Source organism: Jaculus jaculus, chromosome 6 (assembly GCF_020740685.1).
Source record: "Jaculus jaculus isolate mJacJac1 chromosome 6, mJacJac1.mat.Y.cur, whole genome shotgun sequence".
Lineage (NCBI taxonomy): Eukaryota > Metazoa > Chordata > Mammalia > Rodentia > Dipodidae > Jaculus > Jaculus jaculus.
The window spans coordinates 148762082-148774360 of NC_059107.1; positions in this window are offsets into that span (position 1 = coordinate 148762082).

A 12279-nucleotide genomic window follows, 5' to 3' on the forward strand; every position below is an offset into this window, starting at 1 on the left:
TCAGTGAGGGAGGTACTGTTCAAACCATCCCCATTTTATGGATGAGGAATGGAGGCAAGAAAAAGTTGAGGTAACTTTGCCCAAATCATCTATGCCCAGGTTGTTGCAGGCCCACAGCCTGTGCTTCTGGCCATTAGACTGTCTCCATAGGCTTCAAGAATAAATCCAAAATAATAACAGGATGAGAGGTAACAGGGCCAATGGGTCTGGGAGTGTTCTGGCTTTGTGGTATTTGGGTGAATCTGGTAGCATTTAGGGCCAAATGAAACATGACGATGGAGCCGGGCATGGTGGTGCAGACCTTTAATCCCAGCACTTGGGAAGCAGAGGTAGGAGGATCGCCATGAGTTCAAGGCCACCTTGAGACTATGGAGTGAATTCCAGGTCAGTCTGGGCTAGAGTGAGACCCTACCTTGAAAAATAAAATATTTAAAGACCAGAAAAAAGAAAAATGACGATGCAGATATCTGGGACCATGAGTAATGCCCATTTGACTCGTTTTAGAGCGTGTGCAGATGTGCAGGTCAGAGGACCACTTCAGGTGCCATCCCACAATAATGCTGTCCATCTCTTTTTGAGACAGGGTCTCTCATTGGCCTGGACCTTACCGATTACACTAAACTGGCTGATCAGAGAGCCTTAGGAATCCTCTTACCTCTACCTCCCCAGCACTAAGATTCCAGGGACACGCCAGCATGCACAGCATGTCCATGTGGGGACCAGAGATTGAACTCAGGTCCTCATGCTTGAGGAGCAACCACTTGACTGACTGAGCGATTTCCCAGCCTCTCCCCTCCACTCTCCCCATCCTCCCGCCCCTAACTTGACTCCTAATGATTTGCAAAACCTTTAAAGCCCTTTTAGGACACTGGCCCAGACTTCCAGGCACCCACTGAAGTAACTCCAATGGCAAAAGACCCTGCCCCAAGTCAGCAAGAGACCAGCACTGCCTGGAGCTTCGTAAGAACCAGGCGCTGACGAAGCTCGGCTGGTTGCCTTGACTGAGCGGGAAAGGACTTCACGGCTGACATCACTGTTCCTCCCTGCCAAGGGACACCCCAAGCCACCACAGGCTCTGTGTCAAGCCGCTTCTGGAAGGAATTTCCATCACAGAAAGGAAATTGGAGCTACTATTACAAAATGCAGAGACGGGGGGGGGGGTGTAGGGGGAACCCCAGTGTGTGCTGTTTGTAAGTTTAAATGCTCCCTTGAGACTCAGCGTTGACTTCAAGAATGGCTGGTGCTATACTCTAGTGCTGGGCTCAAAACAACTTGAGGTGGCGTGATTAGCTGCCCAGCCTGAACATGTGACCCTAAGAGAGACATTTTAAGGCTTCCCCGCTCCCCGCTCTGCTGGCTTTGCTTAGAGATATTTGAGCCACCACACAGACATTTCCCAACCACCCCTGGCCCAGCCCCTGCCCTTGCTTCTGGTTGGTTACTTTATACAAGCCATTGAGTTCTGAGCTGATTAGTGTCAATTTGGGGTTATAGAATGGCAGAGCTAGAAGGTGCCATGTGGGGTGTGGGGGAGAGAACTAGGCCAAACTCCATGCTTTGCCACCGTCTGCTCTTGAACCTTTGATGCTGGCCACCACATCCAGCCCTGTCCCCTGCACTACACTGCCCTCTCCTGGCAGTGGTGGGAAATGGCCTCTAGGAGGCATTTGATTTTCAGGAATGTTGTGACACCTTCTAGCATTGACTTTCTCAGGGGCCCTTAGGGCTGTCTCTACACTATGACTCTTTGGCACATTCTGTCTTTGGCACCTCTTCTCTTACCTCCAGCTCCTGTCTATGAAGGACGGGAGGAAGGCGGGCATTGCAGAAGCAGGTTAGGAAGAGCACGGAGCTCGGGTTAGGTTGAGGAGAGGGACCGCCGTGGGCCTTAGCTCTTGGCTGGAAGTCCCTCTGTTCTTGGCAGGCGAAACCACATTGCACGAGGGGAAAAGCCAAAGATCTTTGATGTGCAAAGCTGTGACATCACGGACCTTCAAGGAGATCCACAAAGAGCTCAAAGTTTCCAGTTCTCAGGGTAACAAGTTTCCATTTACTCATCTTAGACATGGCAAGGAGCAGAGCCCTGGTGCCTTGAGGGACACAAATGGATTCTGAAGTTGCTGAGCATAAGGAGCAGGAACTGTGAGCATCTAGAACTGGTGTGCAGGCTCAAAATTTGAACACACATTTTGCTTGGGCTATGATGGATGGGTAGCTTACAAGCCTTGCACTTCCAACTCCTATGGCTCGTGTCATAGTCAATTTAATTTAATTTTTACATTTTTATTATTATTACTATTTTGACAACTCCCATAACTGTAAACAATATCCCATGGTAATTCCCTCCCTTCCCCCACTTTCCCCTTTGAACCTCCACTCTCCATCATATCCCCTCCCCGTCTCAATCAGTCTCTGTTTTATTTTGATGTCATGATCTTTTCTTCCTTTTATGATGGTCTTGTGTAGGTAGTGTCAGGCACTGTGAGGCCATGGATATCCAGGCCATTTTGTGTCTGGAGGAGCAAGTTGTAAGGAGTCCTACCCTTCCTTTGGCTCTTACATTCTTTTGCAAGAAGAGAGAGAGAATGGGCACGCCAAGGCCTCTAGCCACTGCAAAGGAACTCCAGACACATGTGCCTCTTTATGCATCTGGCTTTTTGTGGGTACCGGGGGTTCAAACCCATGTCATTAGGCTTTACAGGCAAGTGCCTTAACCTCTGAGCAATCTCTCCAGGCCAATTTTTAAGTAATACTTAGCACTTTCCTGTGTCCTGGGCACTGTTCTAAGTACTAGAGTTGTAGTTACTATGTTAATACTTACAACAACACCGTGAAGTAGGTGTTACCATAGGCATCACCTCCACTCATAAGTGGCAAAGTGAGGCATGGTACACTTAAGGAGCTTTCCTTATGGCAGACAGATGGACAGGGTTATGGCTGAATTTTTCTATTTTTTAGCTTTCTATTGACAACTTCCATCAAGATAGACAATGTACCATTGTACTAACACTTTCCTTTTCCCCTTTCAATGCCTCTTCCACTGAAACTCTTTCTCTTTCTAAGTAATCTCTCTCTTCGTTTTGATGTCATCTTTTTTCCCTCCTATTATGAAGGCCTTAGGTAGGTAGCATCAGCCACTGTGAGGCCATAACTAACAGGGCCACTTTGCATTGGGATGACAGCATTTTAAACAGTCCTTCCCTGCCTTTGGCTCATACATGTGCATTCTTTCCACCACCTCTTCCATAGTGAGCCTTGGGGGATGTGATAGAGATGTCCCACTGGACTGTCATTTCTTCTTAGCAAGTTTTGAGTCATCCCAGTGGTCACCATCATCTAAAAAGAGAAGCTTCTCTAACCAAACGCGGGAGCAGCATTAACATATGGGCCTAAACATAAGTATTTAGATGACAGTTTGGTGGGCATAATATAACCAGACAATAGTTTCCCTTCTAGGGTTTATGACCTCCTTGTCGCTGAAATTTAGTCAGCTACTCTGGCTCCAGAACCCAACTCTGAGTGTGTGTGTGTGTGTGTGTGTGTGTGTGTGTGTGTGTAGGCCAGAGGTTGACATTGAGTAACTTCCTCCATTGCTCTCCCCTTTATTTACTGAGACGGGGTCTCTCAGTTAAACCCAGAGCTTACTGACTTGGCTAATGTAACTAGTCAGCTTGCCCCACAATCACTGTCTCTACATCCAAGTGCTGGGATTACAAGTTAGCCATCATGCCCACTGTGGGGGTTTGATTCAGGTGTCCCCCATAAACTTAGGTGTTCTGAATGCTAGGTGCCCAGCTGATGGCAGTTGGAAATTAAAGCCTCCTGGGGGCAGTGTATTGTTGGGGGCGGGCTTATGGGGTGTTATAGCCAGTTTCCCCTTGCCAGTGTTTGGCAGACTCTCCTGTTGCTGTGTTCCACCTGATATTGGCTAGGGGATGCTGTCCACCCTCTGCTCATGCCATCATTTTCCCTGCCATCGTGGAGCTTCCCCTCAAGCCTGTAAGCCAAAATAAACCTCTTTTTCCCACAAGCTGCTCTTGGTTGGTTGATTTCTACCAGCAATATGAACCTGACTGCAACACCCACCCAGCATCTACATGGGCGCTAGGAGTTCGAACACTGGTCCTCACAATTGTGTGGCAAACACTTTACCCACCGAGCCATCGCTCGTCAGCCCCCACTCCCCGCAACCTCTTGATAAACACTACTATATACATAATGAGCAGAAACACAGTCTGGTGTCCTGGGCTTATTGAGAAGCTGCCTTTATCACGATGTCAAGGGGACTGTGCTTTAGTGGACAGACAGTAAGCATTAGAGATAGAGCTTAGTTTAAATCCCACTTCTACCACGTTAGGTGGTCCCAGGGGGGGAAAAAAAGGAATAAACCTTGCTCAGTCACAACAGTGGATCAGTAAACCAGAGACCACCCATCTTACTAGGACTGTGTGAAATAATGTGTCCAACCTAGAGTGTGACACTTATGAGTGGCTATGACTTAAGTGAATGACTAAAGTGGCCAAGACTGAGCTTACCTGACTTAAGTCACTGCCTGCCCCTTCTGGACTAGCCACATATGAGGAAAAGAAAGGTCCTTGGGACTATAAACTTTTTTCTTCTCTTTGTTGAGAATTTATTTTTTAAATTTATCTTATTTATTTTGCGAGAGAGAAAGAAAGAAAGAGGCAGATACAGAGAGGGTATGGGTGTGCCAGGGCCTTCGGCCACTGTATACGAACTCCAGAGGCATGCACCGCCCTTGTGCATCTGGCTTGCGTGGGTCCTGGAGAATCGAACCAGGGTCCTTTGGCTTAACAGCCAAATGCCTTAACAGCTAAGCCAACTCTCCAGCCCTTTTGAGAGTTTTTAATACACGAACATACTATAATTTGATCACAGTCCCCTCCCATTACGTCTTAGGCCCCCCCTACACCATCTCCGTTCCAGTGAAGCCCCCTATCTTTCCATGTAGTCCCTCCTTCTACTTTGACATCTCTCTCATTTATCCTCCCCACCCCCGCTCCATCATCTGTGGCAAAGGGGCTCGATATTTTTTTTTTAATTATTTATTTATTTATTTGAGAGCGACAGACACAGAGAGAAAGACAGGTAGAGGGAGAGAGAGAGAATGGGCGCGCCAGGGCCTCCAGCCTCTGCAAACAAACTCCAGATGCGTGCGCCCCCTTGTGCATCTGGCTAACGTGGGACCTGGGGAACCGAGCCTCAAACCGGGGTCCTTAGGCTTCACAGGCAAGCGCTTAACTGCTAAGCCATCTCTCCAGCCCAGGGGCTCGATATTGTGCAGATCTTAAGGAGGCAGTGACCTCCACTGTGAGGACCTGAGGATAGTATCCTTAAAGTATTCCTTCCCACCCTCTGGGTCTTACCTTCTTTCCATCCTCTCTTCCATAATGTACTCTGAGCCTTGGAGGGTGTTATAGAGACGTCACATGTAGCAACGAACTCTCGAGAGCCTCTTGGTTTCGACGCTTTGATGAGTTTTGAGTCTCCCCAGGACCCACAGCCATCGCTAAAACAGTGCTTCTCTGGCAAGCAGCGAGAACAGCGGCAGTATTCACCTCCTCCACAAAGGTCTTGAGCCCTGGCAGGTAAGAGAACCCCCCACCCCCAAGTGCTAAGCATCAAGAGTCCTTAGGACTAAGCATCTAACAAAAGATTCATTATCTAAGTTTTCAAAGGGGGCTAACTTGGGAGAGGATACATGTGTTATAAAAGTGTTGATGTGACAGAAACACACACTTTAGGTCTTTTAAGAGTGGGCAGTAGGGCTGGAGAGATGGCTTAGCGGTTAAGCGCTTGCCTGTGAAGCCTAAGGACCCTGGTTCAAGGCTAGGTTCCCCAGGTCCCACATTAGCCAGATGCACAAGGGGGCGCACACGTCTGGAGTTCGTTTGCAGAGGCTGGAAGCCCTGGCGCGCCCATTCTCTCTCTCCCTCTATCTGTCTTTCTCTCTGTATCTGTCACTCTCAAATAAATAAATAAATAAAATTTTAAAAAAAGAGTGGGCAGTAACTGGACGTATACTCTTTTTGAAACAAAGCTGAAAATGAAGATACCATTCCTATGATCCCTATATTAGCACACTAGATGGCGTTATATTCTCACTTCATTTGCAGTCGAGGTTCTAACAATCATCAGTCTGACTAATGCTGGGCTATTCAAAGGGTTTGAGCTGCATTTGGTTGCGTGTGTGTGTGTGTGTGTGTGTGTGTGTGTGTGTGTGTGTGTGTGTGTCTAGTGCATCAGGCACCCCAACCACCTATCCCCACTTCCCAATAAGTATACCCACTGTGGGCCAGCCCCTTGCGAAGAGACATCCTTGGTTCAGATAGACACTGTCTTGCCCTCGAGGGCTATGTCCACACTCTACCCCCAGGAAGCTCCAGGAGATTCGGAGCAGATGACAAAGTCAGGGAGCCCTGGGGCTGGGAGAAAACATGACATCACCCTATTTCCCTTCACTGTACAGAGAGGAAGATTGATGGAGGCAGAGAGAGAGAGTTAGCCAAGGCAGCACAGACCAGAATGAGAGCCAGAGTCCTTACCCCAGCTTCCGCCACGCTGTCCTTGTACTCCTCACTAGGGAATCCCCAGGAGCACCAAGCAGGATCATACAGGCAAATGGGCTTTAAGGGACCCAGATGTTTCTAAGGGTGACTCCTTGAGACCACAAGTCTTAACACCAGGAAGCTACACCGGATGGGCAATTCCCATTTCAACAGAACATTACCAGGTATTTGAACACTGATAGATGCAGTTTCCCCACAGGCCCATTGCCCAACAGGTGTAACTTGTGGGTGTCAGGGACCAACAGACTTGGCTTGCATGCCCCACGAAGGCCAAGTTTCTCAGCTGCTCTGATCTTCTGTTTGCTTCTGGGTATTTCAGATCTTTGCTTAGTCTAGGGAGGAGCCAAAACAATAGGAGAGCAGAGGAGGCAGTAAGCCCAGTCTCCTGAGCCAGCTGGTTTGGGAGTTTGAACAACTTCCTCTCTAAGGCTAACTTGTCCTGATTTGAAAACAAGGGAGTTAGATCCGAACCTCTGTCAGCATTACCTTTAGAAGGCCAGATTTGTGCACTGTTTGGTAGCTAAGCAGGCATTATCAGGCTTGGAGGCCATTGAGGACGGACCCCCTCCCTCGCGTTCAGTTTTGGATGCCACATCCTCTTTCTCTGGCACAAGGAAAATGATGGAGGCATCAGAGCTTTGTGGTGGGAAAGCCGCCTCCTCCTGGTCAAAAGAATAGAATTTTTTAATGCCAGCACTTGGGAGGCAGAGGCAGGAGAATTGCTGTGAGTTTGAGGCCACTCTGAGACTACATAATAAATTCCAGGTTAGTCTGGGCTAAAGTGAAACCCTACCTTAAAAAACCAAAATAATAATAATAAAAAAAAAGAGGAATAGAATTTGAGTTTTACCTCTGACTCTGGGTGGAGACAGGACATAGGATTATTATGATCCCTTCCTTTAAGAAGAGAAAAGAAAAGAAAAGAAAAGAAAAGAAAAGAAAAGAAAAGAAAAGAAAAGAAGAGAAGAGAAGAGAAGAGAAGAGAAGAGAAGAGAAGAGAAGAGAAGAGAAGAGAAGAGAAGAGAAAAGAAAAGAAAAGAAAAGAAAAGAAAAGAAAAGAAAAGAAAAGAAAAGAAAAAAAGAAAGAAAGAAAGGAAAAGAAAAAAAGAAAAGAAAAGAAAAGAATTAATCCAAATGAACCTATAGACATGGCCAAGAGACCATATCTTAACTAAGGACATGCTAAGGAGAGGGAGGAATATTTATCTCCTTAATGAGTGAACGTACTTAACCCCCTCCCTGGATGCAGCTGCTTATAGATCTCCACTGCTAAGCCCTGCCTGCTTCCTTCTCTAAGTTCTCTCTGTCTCTTCTTTGGATCAAAAGCCTAAGCAGGTTTGCCCAGACACTCTGAGTTTTCCCACTCCTTCTCTGAAGACCCCTTGCTTGACATATTCCATTGCTGAACCCGCCCATTTTCTGGACCCTAACTCAAAAGGCAAGGCTTGTTATTATCCATCTCCCTTCTCCCATCAGCTGCTGAGGTTTACAGATTGCCTACCCGGTTGTTTTTTTCCTCTCAAACACTAATAAAATTGTCCTCGAGCTGCCTCTGAGTCTGTTTCTAAATTCTTACTAATGACACTAAGAACCTAGAAACAGGAACCCAGATTCCTCTAGAACATATTTGGCTCTGTAACTATCAATATTGTGCAAAAATTTTCATTGTTAAATACAGCACCTAATGGAAGTGATGCGTGCGTGTGTGTGTGTGTGTGTGTGTGTGTGCGTGTGTGTGTGTGTGTGTGTACATACACATACATATACAGGTCATTTGTTTTCTGAGCTATACTGTTTTAATCATTCCAAGTGTGAGTTTTCGCTATGTGTTTCCCCTTAAAAGTGAGGAGGGAAGTGAGGCTGTAGCTCAGTTGATGGGTTTATTCCAAGGTGGTTTTGGTTTTTTTTTTAGGTTATTATGAATGAGAATGTTTCCCTAATTTCTTTGTCTGAATGTTTCTCACTGGTATTTAAGAAAGCTACTGATCGTCCTCGTATGTTAATTTTGTATTCTGCTCTTCTGCTAAGAGTGTTTATCAGCTCTGGGAGCTTTCTCCTGGAACCTTTAGGGTCCCATACGTACAAAATGACATTGTAAAATTTGTCTTTCCTTATTGCTCTAGCCAAGCCTTCAAGTAATACTGTTGAGTAGGAATGGAGAGAGTGTATACCCTTGTCTTGCTTCTGATCTTGGTTGGAATGTTTCAAGTTGTTCTTCACTTAGCATGATGCTGGCTATAGGTTTGTTGCATATATATAACCTTTATTATGCTGAGGTATCGCTAGCTTCTAGAGGACTTTTATCATGAAGGATTGTTGGAGTTTGTCAACGACCTTTTCTTCATCAATGAACTGATCAAGTGATTTCTGTCCTTGAGTCTGTTTATGTAATGAGTTACATTTATTGATTTACATATGCTGAACCATCCCTGCATCTGTGGAATGAAGCCTACTTGATCATGGTATATGATCCTCTTGATGCATTCTTGAAGTTGGGTTTCATGTATTTCATTGAGAATTTCTACATCGATATTCATCAGGAACATTGATCTTTATCTAGGATGGTAACAGAGTAACAGTGACCTCATTGAAACAGTTTGGAAGTTTTGCATATCTTTCTGTTTTACAGAGTAGTTGAAGAGCATTGGTTTTAGTTCTTTAAAGAGCTGATAAAATTCTGTGAATCCAGCTGGATCTGTACTTTTTTTCTAAATTGGGAGATCTTGGATTACTGCTTCAATCTCATTACTCATTGTAGATCTGTTTAAATTATTAATCTCATCATGGTTTAACTTTTTACCTCACATGTTAGTAGGTGCCTTGTTCATCCATGCTGCCTTACAGGACATGGATTTATTTATTTTTATTATGAATTTGGAGTTGCCAGGCTTTAAGGCATTTCTTTTTTCAAAAAAAATTATTTCTATTTATTTATTTATTAACAGAGAAAGAGAGAGGGAGAGAGAGAATGGGCATGCCAGGGCCTCCAGCCACTGCAAATGAATTCCAGATGCATGTGCCCCCTTGTGCATCTGGCTAACATGGGTCCTGGAGAACCGAACCTGGATCCTTTGTCTTAACAGGCAAATGCCTTAACCACTAAGCCATCCCTCCAGCCCGCTTTAAGGCATTTCTTTCTTTCTTTTTTTTTTTTTTTTTCATCATGTCAGCACTGCTAGGCTTGCTCTTGACACAGCTTCATGACGCCTTGATAAAAGAAGGTTACCTGAGGCCCAGTGAGCACAGGTCACCATAGGTGTGAACTGTCATCAGAAGCCTCTGCTCACACCATGCTTTCCCCCACCATTATAGAGCGCCCCCTCGAGACTCTAAGACAAAATAAAAACATTTGTCCCATGAGCTGCTTTTGCTCAGGTGCCTTGTCCAAGCAACAAGAAGACAGCTACAATAGCTGACTCTTAGCAGTGTTGAGCTTCTATTTCCAGTGGCCAAAAGGCACTTCCTCCAGGAAAGTTCCAGCAACAGTCAAAGGAACCAGATGATAGCTTTACTCATCCTGAACAAGTCAGACTAGATCTCTCATTATTCCAACCTGGGTCATGCATGCATCCCAGCCAATTTCATCAGAGCCAAACGAGTGAGCCGTGGGGAGGGATAACTTCCCAAAGAAGTTGTCCCCAAATGAAGGAGGACTGGAAGCTGAGCAGGCAGAGTCAGGTGTGCGGTACCTCCCCCAGACCCTTCTGTGCACCTTCACATGTCAGGGTGCTTGTGATTATGGTGTTGTGTCATGTCTGTGTCCCCTGTCTTCCTGGGACCCTCTCAAAGAAAGGAGACTTGACCTTCCCAGTGTCACCCCAGAACAAATGCAGTCAGCACCCTGGACCTAATGAACAGCATCTTGTGGCCTCAGTCGTTTAGCTAACAACCTGAGGAGGGGGAAGGGCAGCTCAACTCATCCCATTGTCTCTATGGCTTAAGTTCCTCCCACTGTGAGCCCAGCCTAAGAGGAAGAAATTTCCACCCCACCTTCTCTGTGACTCTCTGACTAGCAGGATAAATGCATTGTCCAGGTCAGAAGTCTATATGTTCACAAATACCTTCTATTTTCTGAACACCTACTAAGTGTCACACTTAAAAAAAAATATATGTGATAGGAGCAAGACTCCAGATAGGAATGTTTGTGGTCTTTATCAATTATGATAAAAGCGAGAACAGCAGTAGTTACCTTGGCCAGGGGACTGAGGCGATGTCTGTGATAAAGGAAAAGTCATCTGTTTTGATCTGGTGACGAGTACAGGGGCGGTCACGGGTGGAAAGTCACTCCACTGTACACTTCAGATACGTGTGCTTAAGGCATGAAGGTTACACTTTGATATACAGTGCATCCCTAAATCACTGGGCCTTTAAAAAAAATTATTTATTTATTTATTTGAGAGAGGGAGAAAGAGGCAGAGAGAGAAGGAATAGACACTCCAGGGCCTCCAGCCATTGCAAACAAATTCCAGATGCATGTGTCATCTTGTGCATCTGGCTTACATGGGTCCTGAGGAATCAAACCTGGGTCCTTAGGCTTCGCAGGCAAGGGCCTTAACAACTAAGCCATCTCTCCAGCCCTGCACTGCACCTTTTTGACCAAAAGGAATTCATGCCAGAGGAATACAGGACACAGTTTTTTTTTTTGGGGGGGGGGGTTGGATGAGAGACAGAGAATTGGCACAACCAGGGCCTCCAGCCACTGCAATCAAACTCCAGGCATGTGTGCCACCTTGTGCCTTAGGTTTATGTGGTATCTGGAGAGTCGAACATGGTTCCTTAGGCTTCACAGGCAAGCACCTTAACTGCTAAGGCATCTCTCCAGCACCAGATTTTTGAACTTGGACAAGTGTGGGGTTCTAAATCCGATTCTACCACTTACAATATGACAAGGAAGCACTTCAGACAAGTTACTCAATCTCTTCATGCCTTGGTTTCTCCATCTGTAAAGCAGGTGAGATAATAGTACCTATGTTTTCCCATGTGGAAAAGCCTTCAGACCAGAATGTGCACGCTCAGGCCTCAGTAAGTGTTCTGGTTTCTTTTTCGCTTGTGTGTGTGTGTATTGTGGTGTGTATTGTATGTGTGTATGTGTACGTTGTGTGTGTTGTGTATGTACGTGTGTGTGTGTTACACACATGTATGTGCCCTTTCAGTGCCCCATGTGTTCTTCTGAGGCAGGGCTCACTCACCTGTGGTGGCAAGACCAGAGCACCCAGGGTCTACTCCATCACTCTTCCCCCATTCTTTTTTTTTTTTTTTTTTTTCTGGTTTTTGAGGTAGGGTCTCACTCTGGTCTAGGCTGACCTGGAATTAACTCTGTAGTCTCAGGGTGGCCTTGAACTCATGGTGATCCTCCTACCTCTGCCTCCCAAGTGCTGGGATTAAAGGCATGCGCCACCACACCCGGCTTCTTCCCCCATTCTTATTTTGAGCTTACTAAAATCAGCGCTTCACTGTTGTTTGTTTTTTGATTTTTTTTCCCAAGGCTGGGCGATTCCCTGGCCTTTGCTCCCTTTGAGGGACTGGAGGAGCAGGCACAGTGACCTGGGAGATTTGACCTCAGGAGGGCTCAGCACCCCTCAGGCCCCCATGCTTGCACAAGAGCCACCTCGCCAGCCCAGCGTTAGTTTTTCCCGTTACTATTCCTGAGATCCAAGCACAGGTGATGCCCCTGTGGTAGTAAAGTGGT